The sequence below is a fragment of the Leucoraja erinacea genome, chromosome 1, assembly GCF_028641065.1.
Source record: "Leucoraja erinacea ecotype New England chromosome 1, Leri_hhj_1, whole genome shotgun sequence".
Lineage (NCBI taxonomy): Eukaryota > Metazoa > Chordata > Chondrichthyes > Rajiformes > Rajidae > Leucoraja > Leucoraja erinaceus.
In genome coordinates this window covers 37621165-37636908 of record NC_073377.1, presented here as the reverse complement: position 1 = coordinate 37636908, position 15744 = coordinate 37621165, and the positions used below count along the sequence as shown (strand labels likewise).

Here is a 15744-nt window from a genome sequence, read left to right as displayed (position 1 = left end):
CGGTCTCCTATGCCTCTAGGACCATGACGGACACGGAGCAGCGCTACGCGCAGATTGAGAAGGAGCTGCTGGCAGTTGTATTCGCTTGTTCAAAGTTTCGAGACTTCCTGTTTGGCAACAGTTTCACTGTCGAGACGGATCACCAACCTCTGGTGATGATCCTAAACAAACCTATCCACGTTGCTCCCGCAAGGCTGCAGCGGATGATGCTGCAGCGCTTTGACTTTAAAATCGTCTACAAAAGAGGCACCGAGATGCATGTGGCTGACGCGCTGTCCCGGGCCCCCCGGACCTCACGCGACCAGCACCCCTTCGAACAGGATGACCTACAGGTGCTGAACGTGAATTTCATCCCTTCCATGCAGCTCCAACGCCTGGCTGCGCACACCGGCGACGACCCCGATCTTCAACAGCTTGCCGCTGTCATCAGGCGTGGATGGCCTGTCAAACGCGCCTCTTTACCTGCTGGCATTCACCCCTTCTTCCTGGTTCGTGATGAGCTCGTGCTCATCGATGGCATTATCATCAAAGGCCACAAAGTTGTCGTCCCTGCATCCCTCTACGACCTGTACTTCAATGCTGCCCACATGGGGCATCCGGGGGCTGACGCCACCGTCTCGCATGCCCAAGAACAGTACTATTGGCCTGGCATGGCGAAGTACATCAAGGCCAGAGTGGCCTCCTGCCTGGACTGCAATTCTCTTGCCCCGCATCAGCAGCGTCAGCCGCTGCTACAACAGCCTGCCCCTGACATGCCATGGTCCTCGCTGGCTGCTGACATTTTTGAATGGCGTGGAAAGCACTACCTCGTTTTGGTGGATTCTTACTCTTATTGGTTCGAGGTGGACCTTCTCCCTGCCATCACCTCGGAGATGGTCATCAGCAAGCTCCGCCGCCACTTCGCCACTTTTGGATCCCCTGTCCGGCTACAGACTGACAACGGCCGCCAGTTCACCAGCGCTGAGTTCAAAGCCTTCGCTACAAAGTGGAACTTCGATCATTACACCAGCAGTCCAGAGTACCCGCAGAGCAATGGCCTGGCTGAGCGCGCTGTGCGCAGTGCAAAGCACCTGCTTGAACAGTCCTATCTCTCTAATGGTGATTTCTACCAGGGGTTGTTGAACCTTCGGAAAGTATCCAGGGACTGTACCATTAAATCGCCTGCCCAAAGGCTCATGTCCCGCGTTATTCGCCCCCCGATGCCGATTGCCCAGCAAACTCTGGTGCCCAGGGTCCTGCAGCCTTCTGCCGTCCAGCAGCGCATTGCTCAGAAGCACGAAATTCAACGCCGCTCGCACGACAAGTCCTGCCGTCCTCTCTCCCCGCTACTTCCTGGCCAGGTCGTCCGTTTGCAGACGTCTACCGGTTTCTCCAAGCTCACTACCGTGGTGGGGGTCGACGATTCGCCGCGTTCCTACTTGGTGAACTATGAGGGCACTATCTAGCGGCGCAGCCGCCAGCACCTGTTGGCGGTCAGAGAGCCGAAACCTCCTCCTGCTGCTCCTTATTCTCCTCCGCCTGCGGTGCCCCCCGCCCATAACGTGCCCCCTGCCCGTAACATGCCCGTAACACCTCCAATTCTCCGCTCTCCGGTCCGCTCTCCTCCTGCCCGTCTCTCTCTCTCTCCGCCTGCCGCCCGTTCCTCCCCTTCCCTCTCTCCTGGTTCTCCCGTTCCTGCCGGCTCCCCCTTGCCGCCGGGGTCCCCGCCCCCTGCTCCTTCCTGTTCCTGTTCCCGGTCTGCCCTCTCTTCTTTCGGGTGGGGAGGGTGAGGGTGCTGTGCGCACCCGCTCGGGTCGGATCGTCAAACCTCCGGATCGCTACGGAGACTTTGCTTAGTTTTGCAGGTCCTGTATAATCAACCTGCTGTTCTTATAACTTTGTTTAAATTGTATGGGAAAGGATGTAGATGGTTTATGCATGCAATCTATAATGTAGCTACCTCATCACCATTAACACGCCCTCTCACATCAGTATAACTATGATCTCCTCCCTTCTCCTCCTCCCATTTTGTCCTGGTACGCCTGAAGGCTGGGTGCAGCCAGTACTGGGACGTGTGTGCCATGTGCTATATTAAAGACTCTAGTAAAGGTTACAGTGTGTCAGACTAGACTCCTTTACAAAAAGGATTTCACATTGAATGGTAGGCCCATGAGGGAGGGATCTAGCAATACATGTACATAATTCCCTGAAAGTGGCATTGCAGATACATAGGGTGGTGAAGGAGGCTATTGCAGTACACTTTATTTTGAAAAAACGTGCAAACATGCAAAATTGAACTTTGCATAAAGACACTGGTCAACCTTAGATTCAAGGGGCTTAACATTCAGTAGGGAGACATTTATTGCCAGTAGGGAGACATTTATTGCCTAAAGTTGTTCAATTGTAAATGTTCATAATATACCCTCTATCCCTTTATCCTCTCTCTGTGACAAAAAACGAGTTTCAGAATCTATATAATCAAATTTTCAACCCAATAAAGAAAAGGTATGTATGAATAGAAGTAATATTGTTCTTTGTTACCGTGACAAGTATATTTAAAGTCAAGTAATTTTATATGGTTAGTGAGTTGGATGATGAGTCATATGGTCATAAGGAATAGTAGTAGAATTAGGCCATTCTGCCCATTAAGTCTATTCCGCCATTCCGACCATAGAACATGGCTCAACTATATCTCCCTCCTAACCCCATTCTCCTGCATTCTCCCCATAACGTCTGACACCTGTACTAATCAAGAATCTATCTCTGCCTTAAAAATATTCACTGACTTGCCCTCCACAGCAAAGAATTCCACAGTCACCACCCTCTGACTAAAGAAATGTCACCTCATCTCCTTCCTAAAAGAACATTCTTTAATTCTGAGGCTATGACTAGTCCTAGACTCTCGCACTAGTGGAAACATCCTCTCCTCATCCACTCTATCCAAGCTTTTCACTATTCTGTGTTTCAATTAAGTCCCCCCTCATTCTTCGAAACTCCAGCGAGTACAGACCCAGTGCCGTCATCAGAGGTTAACCCACTCATTGCTGGGATCATTCTTGTAAACCTCCTCTGAACCGTATCCAGAGCCAGCCAGCACATCCTTCCTCAGATATGGTGCCCACAATATTCCAAATGTCGCCATACCAGCAGCTTACAGAGCCTCAACATTATATCCCTGTTTTTGTATACAAGCCTTCTTGAAGTAAATGCTTGCATTGAGTTTGCTTTTATGACATTTTTAACATGCTATGACAAAAGAGTGAAAATGAGTTACAAATTATCAAAATGTTTACAGAGTATTTATTTTCAGAGTGATGCACATATAGTGATGTACATACTGAAACAGTTTATATTTTACAAACCAATAAAGTCGCTTGGAGAGAGGAAAGTCACACAGAACGAATCCCATGTCTCTGCTGTGTATTCCCACTAAATCTAAAACCTGTTTCCAATAACACTTCAGACTCCAGTTTTGAAGATTTAAAAAATACTATTATAATCACTTTCTTATTTGAATAGGTTTATAAACTTCAGGCGTACATTTTTCAACAGATGTGCATTGTTCACTGAGAAATGAATTTGACAGTGTGATTTTACTTAAATTGTTTGATGCATGATTATATCAAAAGAATAATGGGAAAAAAAGAAATCAAAAGATGATTGATTTATTGTTTACATCTAATATGCAAATTATTATAATGTTTACTGCAAAAAACAAACTGTTGGAGGAACTCAGCAAGTCAGGCTGCATCTGTGAAGAGAATGGGCAGATGTTGTTTTAGGTTGGGCCCCCCTCTTCGGACTTATGGAGTGAGAGGGTGGGGGGGAGAAAACTAGAAATGAAAGGAGGGGAAGGGGCAAAGCTTAGCAAGTGATCGGAGGATGTAGGTGAGGGGACAGTGGGTGACTGGCAGATGGTTGGAGTAAATGATGAAGGCGGGAAGTGAAAAAAAGACAAAAGGGTGTCAGTGTGGCGTCACTTGATGGTCGAACCCTCGTCAGTGGTTACGTGATGTCATGGGTTAAGGGGAGTGTCCTGCTACATCAGCAGATCTTACCTTGAGATCATCAGTCAACAGGTAGCTGAGCTCGAGTCAACACCCTCACTTAGCAGCAGCAACAATGACTCAATATGTTAGAGTCCCAAACGCACATGTATGTCAAACTTATCTCACCGAATAAAGTAACCGTTTGAGCACAAAGTTTGGACTCGCTACATCAGCTAACAAAAGTAGGTGTGAAATGTCAAGCCAGAGGGAAGTGTATGGGCAGAATGGGCAGGGGTGAGGACAAAGGGGGGGATCAAAGGGGAATGCAGGACTCAAGGCTGGGACAGAAGGATGTTGACAGGAATGGTGGATGGGTGAAATGGGCACTGGGGGGATACTGGGAGCTGGGAAAAGCGTTGGGGATGGGGAAATTACTTGAAATTGGAGAATTCAATGTTCATACTGTTGTTATAAATTGGATGTTATTTCAACTTACTTGACATCATGCATGGTTGAAGTACTTCCCTCACACAATGCAAGTAGCTGCATTAGGTGTCGATTCACTTTGTACAATTTTGTCAGAACCAATAGGAGGCATCAGGATCTTGTTTTTTTTTTTAAATATTAATTTTTTTTCCTATTTAAAATTACCACTGTAAATGAAAGCTGGGAATTCTCTACTCAGTACATTTTAATGACCATGCACAGAGCAGAGCTTAATGTGTAATTTCATGTCCAGACCTGAAAACCAAGTCATAGGTGATAACAGTGTGGAAACAGAGCCTTCGGCCCAACTTGCCTACACCGGCCAACATGTCCCAGTTACACTGGTCCCACCTGCTTGCGTTTGTCCATATCCCTCCAAACCTGTCATATCCATGTACCTGTCTAACTGTTTCTTAAATGTTAGGATAGTCCCAACCTCAACCACCTTATCTGGCAGCTTGTTCCATATACCCACCACCATTTGTGTGAAAAAGTTACCCCTCAGATTCCTATTAAATATTTCCCCTTCACCTTGAACCTATGTCTTCTGGTCCTAAATTCCCCTACTCTGTGCAAGAGAATGTGCATTTACCAAATCTATTCCTCTCATGATTTTGTATACCTCTATAAGATCACCCCTCACCCTCCTGCGCTCCACTCCTGCACCCAGCCTATTCAACCTCTTCCCTATAGCTCACACCCTCTAGTCCTAACAACATCCACATAAATCTTCTTTGAAACCTTTCAAGCTTAACAATATCTGTCCTATAGCATGGCCCCCAGAACTGAACACAATATTCTAAATGCGGCCTCACCAACGTCTTATACGACTGCAACATGACCTCCCAACTTCTATACTCAATACTCTGATGAAGGACAATGTGTCAAAAGCCTTTTTGACCACCTTACCTACCTGTGACTCGACCTTCAAGGAACCATGTACCTGCACTCTCAGATCCCTCTGCTTGACAACACTCCCCGGAGGCCAATCATTCACTGTGTAGATCCTGCACTTGTTACACATCCCAAAATGCCACACCTCACACTTCTCTGTATTAAATTCCATCAACCATTCCTTCCCACCTGGTCAATCGATCTAGATCGTGCTGCAATCTTTCACAACAATCTTCACTATCTGCAAAACCACCCACTTTTATATCATCAGCAAACTTGCTAATCTTGCCCTGTATGTTCTCATCCAAATCATGGATGTAGATGACACAGTAACGGGCCCAGCACTGAACCCTGAGGCACACCACTAGTCACAGGCCTCCAGTCCGAGAAGCTACCTTCCACCATCACTGCTTCCTTCAATGGAGCCAATTTTCTGTCCATTCAGCTTTCTTTCCTTGGATCCCATGTGATCTAACCTTCCAGAGCAGCCTATCATGCAGAATCGTGTTGAATACTTTACTGAAATCCATGTATACTCTACAGCTCTGCCCTCATCGACCTTTTTGGTCACGTCTTCAAAAAACTCAATCATATTTGTGAGACGTGACTTGCAGCCATGTCTCTGTAATTCACATAACATCATGCTTACCTATTTCTAACTGAGCCTCAAGCTCATCCACTTTATTTCTCATACCTGGCGCATTCATTTATAACACTTTTAATTCAGTATTCACCTCCCTCCCCTCCCACACCGGTTCCTATTTCAACTGACCTTACCCGCTTATCCTTTCTTGAACTCTCGGTCCCATTAATTTGGGTGTCTTTTGTATGTTTTCCTGTATTCTCTTCCCCTTTAACTCAAGTCAAGTTCAAGTTCAAGTTACATTTATTGTCACATGCACTTAGAAAGCTTAGAAAATAGGTGCAGGAATAGGCCATTCGGCCCTTCGAGCCTGCACCGCAATTCAATATGATCATGGCTGATCATCCAACTCAGTATCCTGTACTGGCCTTCTCTCCATACCCCCTGATCCCTTTAGCCACAAGGGCCACATCTAACTCCACTGCATCAATTGGTACAGTGAGATTTGAGTTACCATACAGCCATACGAATAAAAAGAGCACAATGCACAATAGAATTTAACATGAACATCCCCACACAGCGGAATCGATGCTTCCCACTGTGAGGGAAGGCAATATAGTTCAGCCATCTTCCTTTTTGTTCACCTGTGGTCAGGGCCTTTGAGCCTTCCAATCGCCGCTATAGTGGCCCAATGTTCAGGCCGTCTCGCGGGGATGAACGGAGTTCTGGTGTCGGAATGGAAGAACACACTCAGCGGCTTGGAGTTCTGGTGATTCAACACTAGCGACCCTCGGCAAAATATCCCAGGACTCCGTGATGTTAAAGTCCTTATATTCCCATTTGTCAACCCCTCTCCCCCGCTATTTAATTTAAACCCACCCATGTAGCACTAGCAAGCCTGCTTTCCAGAATGTTGGTCCCCCTCCAGTTAAGGTATAGCCTGTCTCTTTTGTACAGGTCACCCCTTGTACAGGTCATATAACCATATAACAATTACAGCACGGAAACAGGCCATCTTGACCGTTCTAGTCCGTGCCGAACACGTACTCTCCCCTAGCCCCATATACCATATACTGGGAGTTTTGCTATAACATGACAGTTGCATTCTAAAGAAATCTCATGTTATAGAAAATAATGTTTCTGATGACAATTGTATTGGCTTAAGAAGTTTGGTATGTCGCCAACAACTCTCACCAAGTTCTACAGATGCATTACAGAAAACATGTTATCTGGATGCATCGTAGCATGGCTTGGGAACAGCTCCATTCAAGACCGCAAGAAATTTCAGAGAATTGTGGACACAATTCAGACCATCACACCCGTTTCCACCTATCACTTGAAAAGGCAAACATCACCTATCCATGTTCTCAAGATATGCTGCCTGACCCAGAGTTTCTCGGCACTTTGTGTGTTTTTTGTACACTGCCGTTCCTTATTTCCACCTTTCACTTGGCAGGCCTTGTCCTGCCCCACCATCTCTCCTCACACCCACAATCAGTCTGAAGAAGGGTCTCTACACGAAAGGTCATCTATCCATATCCTCCAGAAATGCTTCCTGACCTGCTGAATTACTCCAGTACTTTGTCCTTTCGTGCAAACTGGCATCTGCAGTTCCTTATGTATTCCAAGTACTAAAGTTATTCCCTAATCAATCGATCAATCACGTTATTTCCAATTCGCGTTATGCAAAACAAAAAACACAAAGTAGGGGTTGGTTGGGCCGGCAGCGAGGGTTTGGTTCAAAGATCCCATAGCAGAGCTATAGGATCTTTGGTTTGGTTGAGCCGGCAGCGAGGGGTTGGTCGGGCCGGCAGCGAGGGGTTGGATGGGCCGGCAGCGAGGGGTTGGATGGGCCGGCAGCGAGGGGATGGGTCGGGTGGAATCAGCGAGGGGTTGGATGGGCCGCAGCAGCGAGGGGATGGATGGGCCGGCACCGAGGGGGGTGGATGGGCCGGCAGCGAGGGTTGGATGTCGGGCGAGGGGTTGCAGCGAGGGGTTTGGATGGGCCGGCACCGAGGGGTTGGATGGGCCGGCAGCGAGGGTTGGATGGGCCGGCAGCGAGGGGTTGGATGGGCCGGCAGCGAGGGGATGGGCCGAGCGGCTCCTGCATCTTCAGGGGGGCGGGGCTGGAAGGGCGGCACGTATGCAAAACAGGAGGTCTTTGTGGGAGGGAGACGCGTTGACGTCACAATTGGCGCCTGCCTGACATGCGCTGCCTGAGGGGCGGGGTCACGGGTGCCGGCGCGGCGTCACACTGTGGTGTGAGTGCATGGCAACAATCGGCACAGCGACAGCGACAGCGACAGCGGGGGGGGGGGGGGCGTGGACAGGGGACAGGCTGAGGCCGCTCAGTGTGGAGCAGGAGCAGTAGCGGCAGCAACAGCAGGAGCAGCGGCGGACGCTGAGGCCCGAGCCGCCCGTCGTTACCGCGGCGACGCCATACGACAAGGTGGACGCCAAGGTCCGCATGCGGGGACGGGTGTGATTCAGTGCAGCTTTCATTATCGCTGCTCGTTATCAATAACGTTGGGAGGAGGTAAGCAGAGTGAGGTAGGGCCGGTGCAGGTGGGGAATGATGGGGTCCGCGGGAGAGGAGCAGGGAGGGGCGGCGCTCTTGTCTGCATGATGCCGGTCTGTTCCCGGTGGCCCTTTAAACGGTGGTTGTGAATGTCAGCTTTGGAATAGACACTGGAGTAACTCAGCGGGGCAGGCATCATATCTAGAGAAGGAATGGGCGACGATTCGGGTCGAGTCCCTTTTTCAGACCCCGGGAGTTAAACCGGCCAGGCGGTAAAACTCATTGTGCTCATTCAACATAGGTATTTAATTCATTGGGAATAATAGATGCCCTATAATTAAAAATAACATTGTAATGATTCCACTCTGATAAATTCACAGTTGCTTTTCGTAGCCTGCCACAATACCCTGAAATAATGTATTTGATGCATTTTTTAATATAAAAGGAGACGATGCAGATTTGTTTTCTTTAAATAAACTGAATTGATTACTTTACAAACATGAGGGTCGGCTATCTCATGATCATTTGTACATGGCAAAGTAGTTTTCACGAACCCATTTAATCTCTCCATTTGACGCACCGCTAGCGGTTTAATATTGCAGTGGAACTGCTCAGTTATTGAATTTTGCTTAGGAAAAGCGCAATTTAAACGAACTTTAAACGAAAGTGCCTATTTTGTTAGTAGAAATCTGTTCACAAATGTACTGTCTCATTATGATAATGCATTTTATAGGTGGTGCAACAATTGATTTACCCATTTGTGCAAAGGATATGGGAAAACTGGACACCCTTGCATGATTATTCAAAAATATCCGTGCTCTTCTTAGTACCTCTCAGTCATCCGAAATAGAAGTGCTGTGACATGTTTGGGTGCTGAAATCTATCAAGCTGCAACTGTTTCTTCTCAGTCCGAATGCTTCTTTGCTTTCAAAGGCATTTGGCAGTAATTTGATGGATTTAAGATACATATTTATATATGCCACATCTTTGTATCTCTCAAAATACTGTGTTTTGTATTGAAATATGTATACAAGCTTTTTAACAACCGATCCATCTATTTTTATTAAGATTTGAAAACCTTAATAATTTGAGCATAGCATTTTCTGCCATAATTATTTTTATGATGCTCATGTCATAGACACTCTGCTTTTACAATGAAAATTAGTGAGAGAACATAACAGCACTGAAGTGTGAAAGATCCTAAAATTTATTTTAGCTTTGAAAGGCACTAGACAGTACTAAAAGTCATATTTAAAAATCCCTCTGAAATGTACGTCCAAATCATTTTGCGCGCATGAAAAAGTGTAGGCTTGGTACTTATGCATATTCTACTAAGTTCACAACGGAAAACAGGTGGAATTGTCTTTGCAGGCTAGCTTTGATTTTACATCTGACTGGACCTATGTTCACACAGGCTACTGGTGGGAGTGATTTGTCTTGGCAAAGGTATATAATAATAATAATAATATTTTATAAATTTTATTTGCGGGCGCCTTTCAAAGTCTCAAGGACACCTTACAGAAATTAACAAGAGAGAAAAAACAGTCGGAGTAAAATAAATAATAAGGACATCACCAATACACAAATTAAAGACAGAAATCGCTCCAAAGACAAAAAATCAAAAACACAATGTGAAGAGAGAGAGCAGCGGCAGCTAAACCGCGCCAGCGTCCACTCTCCTTTCCGACAACCATCTTGGACACAGATTAACATATTAACTTACAAAAAAATCATCCCGTCACAATGATTACCACTGTGGGGGAAGGCACGATGTCCAGTCCCCATCCCCAGTTCTCCCAATGTCAGGCCTATTGAGGCCACCGCTATTGCCTCTACGGAGGCCCGATGTTCCTGGCCGTTCTGGCCAGGTGATGCTGCCCCGGCGTCGGGAGAGTCCTCTCAGCGGCTGGGCCACCTGGAACGGCCACTTCCTAACCGGGGACCGCGGCTTCTGAAGCCGACAAGGCCGCGCCGGTTTGGAGCTCCTAGGCTCCCGATGTTAGAGTCGGCGCCGCCCGCTCCGCGACCCGCAGCCCGGAGGTGTTGATCTCGGCGGTCACAGCTCACCGGAGCTCCAGCGCGTCGATCCAGCACGGCGACCCAGGCAAGGCATCGCCCGCTCCGCTCTGCGATAGCGCTCCAGCGCTGTGCCACCACCGAAGCCGAGGTGCTGGGCGGTCCCCGCCAGGAAACGGCGCTCCACACCCGCTGGTAGGCCACGAGGACGGGTCGACGGGGCAGCCCGGAGAAAAAGCTTCCTCACCGACCAGGTAGGGACTTAGAAATATGGTTACCCCCTACCCCCCACATTAAAAAGTCTATCTCTTCCACAGACAAGGCACAGGAGGACTCACTAAAACAGCAAAAAAAAGAATTAAACGTTCCCCAAGATGGCTCCTCCTCCTCCTGTGACAAATATGTATATGTGACAAATTTTAAAAAGGTTCTATGGTGTTAATTTTAAAACCAATTATCAAGCATAAGCATATTTTAACTGAAGCCCTGAAGGTCTGTGTTTTAAAAAGTGTGGCATAAAATGTTTAATTTCTTGAACAGAATTTCTGTGACTGAATTACCTAGTGTTCTCTTTGGTCAGCTTTCATGTAAAGCAGGTATTGGTTTATTTATAGTCACATTTACTGAGATACTGTGAAAAATGTATATCAAACCATATCACGAATGAGTACAATCAGCCCATCAATATAATCAAGTACAGCAAAGAGAAAAGTATTAGTGCACAATATATAGTATTACAGTGTTACAGCTATTGAGAAAATGCACATGAATAAAAGTGCAAGGGCTGCAATTGATTAGGTTGGGTAATTGGGTCTGAATCCTTAGATTATGAGAGTTAGTGCCCTCCATAATGTTTGGGACAAAGACCCATATTTATTTATTTGCCACTGTACTCCAGAATTTTAGATATTTAATAGAAAAAAAAAATCAAATGTGATTAAAGTGCACATTGTCAAATTTGAATAAATGTTTATACATGTTGGTTTCACCATGTAGAAATGACAGCAGTGTTTATACATAATCCTTCCCCCTTCCCCCCCCCCCCCATTTGAGGATACCATAATGTTTGGGACACATGGCTTCACAGGTGTGTTTAATTGCCTCCTTAATGCAGGTACAAGAGCTATCAGCACCTAGCCTTTCCTCCAGTCTTTTCATCACCTTTGGAACATTTTATTGCTGTTTATAAACATGAGGACCAAAGTTGTGCCAATGAAATTCAACAAAGCCATTATGAGACTGAGAAACATGAATAAAACTGTTAGGGACAACGGCCAAACCTTAGGCTTACCAAAATCATCTGTTTGGAACATTATTAAGAAGAAAGAGAGCACTGGTGAGCTTACTAATCACATAGGGATTGGCAGATCAGAAACACTCTTCAGGAGTCAGGTGTGGATTTGTCATTCACCACTGTCTGCAGAAGACTTCATGAAGAGAAATACAGAGGCTACACTGCAAGATACAAACCACTGGTTATCTGCAAAAATAGGATGGTCAGGTTAAGTTTAAAAGAGCCATCACAGTTCTGGGAAAAGGTCTTGTGGACAGATGAGATGAAGATCAGCTTGTATCAGAGTGATGGCGAGAGCAAAGTATGGAGGAGAGAAGGAACTGCCCAAGATCCAAAGCATACCACGTGGCCTAGGTATGTATGGCTGCTGAAGGTACTGACTCGCTTATCGTCATTATAGACAGTAGACAATATGTGCAGGAGTAGGCCATTCGGTTGTATAATTGATGAAACAATTGCTGATGGTAGCAATGAATTTTGAAGTGTATAGACACCTTATCTGCTCAAGTTCAAACAAATGCCTCAAAACTGGCCGGTGGTTCATTCTACAGCAAGAGAATGATCTCAAACATACTGCTAAAGCAACAAAGGAGTTTTTCAAAGCTAAAAAATGGTCAATTCTAGAGTGGCCAAGTCAATCACTCGATCTGAACCCAATTGAGCTGAAGAGAAAACTGAAGAGGAATAGCCCCCAAAGCAAGCATAAGCTAAAGATGGCTACAATACAGGCCTGGCAAAGCATCACCAGAGAAGACACCCAGCAACTGGTGATGTCCATGAATCGCAGGCTTCAAGCATGCAATGCATGCAAAGGATATGCAACAAAATATTAAATATGTCTACTTTCATTTACATGACATTGTGGTGTCCCAAATATTACGGTGCCCTGGAATGGGGGGGACTATGTATAAGCACTGCTGTAATTTCCACATGGTGAAACCAAATGTATAAAAATGTACAACGATGCACTTTAACCGCATGTGATTTTTTTTTTTCTGTTACAAATCTCAAATTGGAGTACAGAGGCAAATAAATAAATGATGGGTCTTTGTCCAAAACATTATGGAGAAGCACTGTACATTCAGTAGTCTGATAGCTACAGGGAAGGAGCTGTTTCTGTATCTGGTGGTACGTGCTTTCAAGCTTTTGATTCTTCAGCCAGAAGGGGTGGCGAGGGGAAGAGGGTACAATTTGAGATCATGTGTTGGAAGGAACTGCACATAGACACAAAGCTGGAGCAACTCGGCGGGTTAGACATCATCTCTGGGGAAAAGGAACTGGTGACGTTTGTGTCGAGACCCTTCAGATATTGGTTTATACCCAAGGCAGACACAATGCTGGAGTAACTCAATAACTGGTTCTTATAAGTGGATGCTTTTCTGAGGCAGCATGAAGTGGAATTGAGTCAATAACGGGGAGGCTGATTTGTGACATGGACTGGGCTGCATCCACATCTCTACAATTTCTTGCATCATTGGCAGAGCAGTGCCAATCCAAGTTGAGAGGTATGCAAATTGAATGCTTTCTTCAGTGTATCTGTCGGAATCGGTAAGAGGTGATCCTGTGCTTTCTTGGCCATAGTATTGATGTGGTTGGACAAAGACAAATTGTTGGTGATATTTCTGCCAAGGAGCTTGAAGCATTGACCATCTACACTTCAGCACCATTGATGCTGACTGAGGCATGGACATGACTCTTCATGAAGTCCATCACAAACTCCTTTATCTTGCTGACATTGAGGGAGAGACTGTTGTCTTGACACCATACAGGTGCGGTTTTAGGGAGAACTAGACCAAGTGGGACCCATTCGGGGCACGCGGCGTCACAGGGGAGGGCTGGTCCCCGAACGCAATATTCCACCACTCACCCATAGGTCCCAATACTCGTCCTTAGTTCCACTGGTGGCTTCTTTCTCGGCCCCGGTCACGGCCCCATCCCAAGCCCCGGCCTGGGCCCTCACTCCAGCTCCGGGCTCGGCTCTAGCCCAGTCCCAGCAGCCTCCCCACCAGGCACTGGGCGGCCAGCAGCCACAGCGCGTGCTGGAGTGCCCCTCCCTCCTACAGTGTCCTGCCTTGCGAGTGCATTGTGACGTCACTCAGGTGTTGGGCGCTGGACTGCGAGTGCTGGAGTGCCCCTCCCTCCCGGAGTGTCCCGTCCTGCCTTGCGCCATCAATCAGATTTTATTTTCTCAAAATTGATGAGTTTGGGCTGTTTTAAAATTTGAAGGATCAAAAAGCTCAGAAATATAGGTGGAAATGCGACTGGAAGATGTTCATCGCCTCCAGGGGGAAAATGTGAGTAGGATGTGTGAAAATGGGAAGACTGGCCTAGTGTTTGGAAGATAATAGGAATTAACCAGATTGTGCCCAGCTGTGTGTGAGAGAGAGCTAGAGACACACACACACACACACACACACACACACACACACACACACACACACACACACACACACACACACACACAAACACACACACACGCACACACACACACACACACACATGAGTTTTAGTATTATAGAGATAGTACGGGTTTGAATAACTGGCTACGCAATGGTATGTGGCCTTTATAGCACGAGTAGTGAGATCGAGTCTTGCTGGAATTGTACAGGGATTTGATAGAGCTACAACTGGAGTTAGATACAAAATGCTGGAGTAATTCAGTGGGACAGGCAGCATCTGGAGAGAAAGAATGGGTGACATTTCGGGTCGAGACTTCTTCCAACTGGTGTCAGGGGAATGGGCGGGACAGAGATAGAATGTAGTCTGAGACAGTAAGACTAGTGGGAGAACTGGGACGGAGGGGATGGAGAGAGAGGGAAAGCAAGGGCTATTTGAAGTTGGAGAAGTCAATGTTCATACCGCTGGGATGTAAGCTATCCAAGCAAAATATGACAATAATACAATATAATACAATTTATTTGTTGTCATTTGAACCTCATTGAGGTTCAAACGAAATTTGGTTTCTGCAGTCATACAAACAAGTAGAAGAACCAAGACACAACACAATTTACACAAACATCCTTCACAGCGAATCTCCTCGTCACTGTTAATGAAGGCAAAGTCTTATCTCTCCCCTGCACTCCCCATTCTCCTCCCCATGTCAGAGTCAAAGCCCCCGGCGGGCGATGGTAAATGGGTCCCGTGGCCATTAAAGCCGCGCCGAGCGATGCAAGGCCACGCTCCGGGTCTTGATGTTGGAGCCCCCGGCGGGCGCTAGCAAGTCCCGTGGCCATTTAAAGCCGCGCCGGGTGATGTAAGACCCCGCTCCAGGCCATCCTCAACCCCGCAACCCGCGCGGGAGAAGTCGCCATTGCAGAAGCCCAGAAAAGTGGTCTCCCACCAGGGACCCGCGAGCCCCTGATGTCACCGTCCAGCGGGCCGGCGGCTGGAGCCTCCGAATCTCCGGGATAGGGCCGCAGTCGTGCGCCTCCACAGCTCCTCCCGCTCCGAACTCGGCCAGCTTCACGATCGTAAGTCCGCAGCTCCGCGACTGGAGCTCCAGGTCGTTCCAGTTGGAGGCCGCTCCACGGTGCTAGGCCTTAATGACAACGGGGACATGACAGGGAAAAGGTCAGGTTCTCCGTACAGGGAAATATTTTCCCTGTACGGAGGACCTGACATACCCAGTTAAAAAAACCCACTATAAACTACACTCAAACGAGACAAAAAATTAAAAATGAAAAAAGACAGACGGACTGCAGAGGCCACTGCGACATGAGTCGCGCCGCCCACCCATATGAGGTGCTGTTCCTCCATTTGCACTGGGCCTCACTGACAATGGAGGAGGCCCAGGTCGGATTGGGAAAACTTAAGGCACACGCTACTGGAGGTTCAGTGTTGATGTGGATAGAGAACTGGCTGGCAGACAGGAAGCAAAGAGTAGGAGTAAATGGGTCCTTTTCAGAATGGCAGGCAGTGACTAATGGGGTACCGCAAGGCTCAGTGCTGGGACCCTAGCTATTTACAATATATATTAATGATTTGA

General features: G+C 47.1%; 1 protein-coding gene across 1 annotated transcript in view; it reads left to right on the top strand.

Moving 5' to 3' along the window:
- Window positions 1-8233: 8233 nt before the first annotated feature.
- Window positions 8234-15744, top strand: part of LOC129695814 (probable E3 ubiquitin-protein ligase HERC1) — a 291266-nt gene continuing 283755 nt past the window's right edge. Inside the window, 1 exon segment of the mRNA XM_055633161.1 lies at window positions 8234-8467. The gene's annotated coding sequence lies outside the window, so the exon portion shown is untranslated.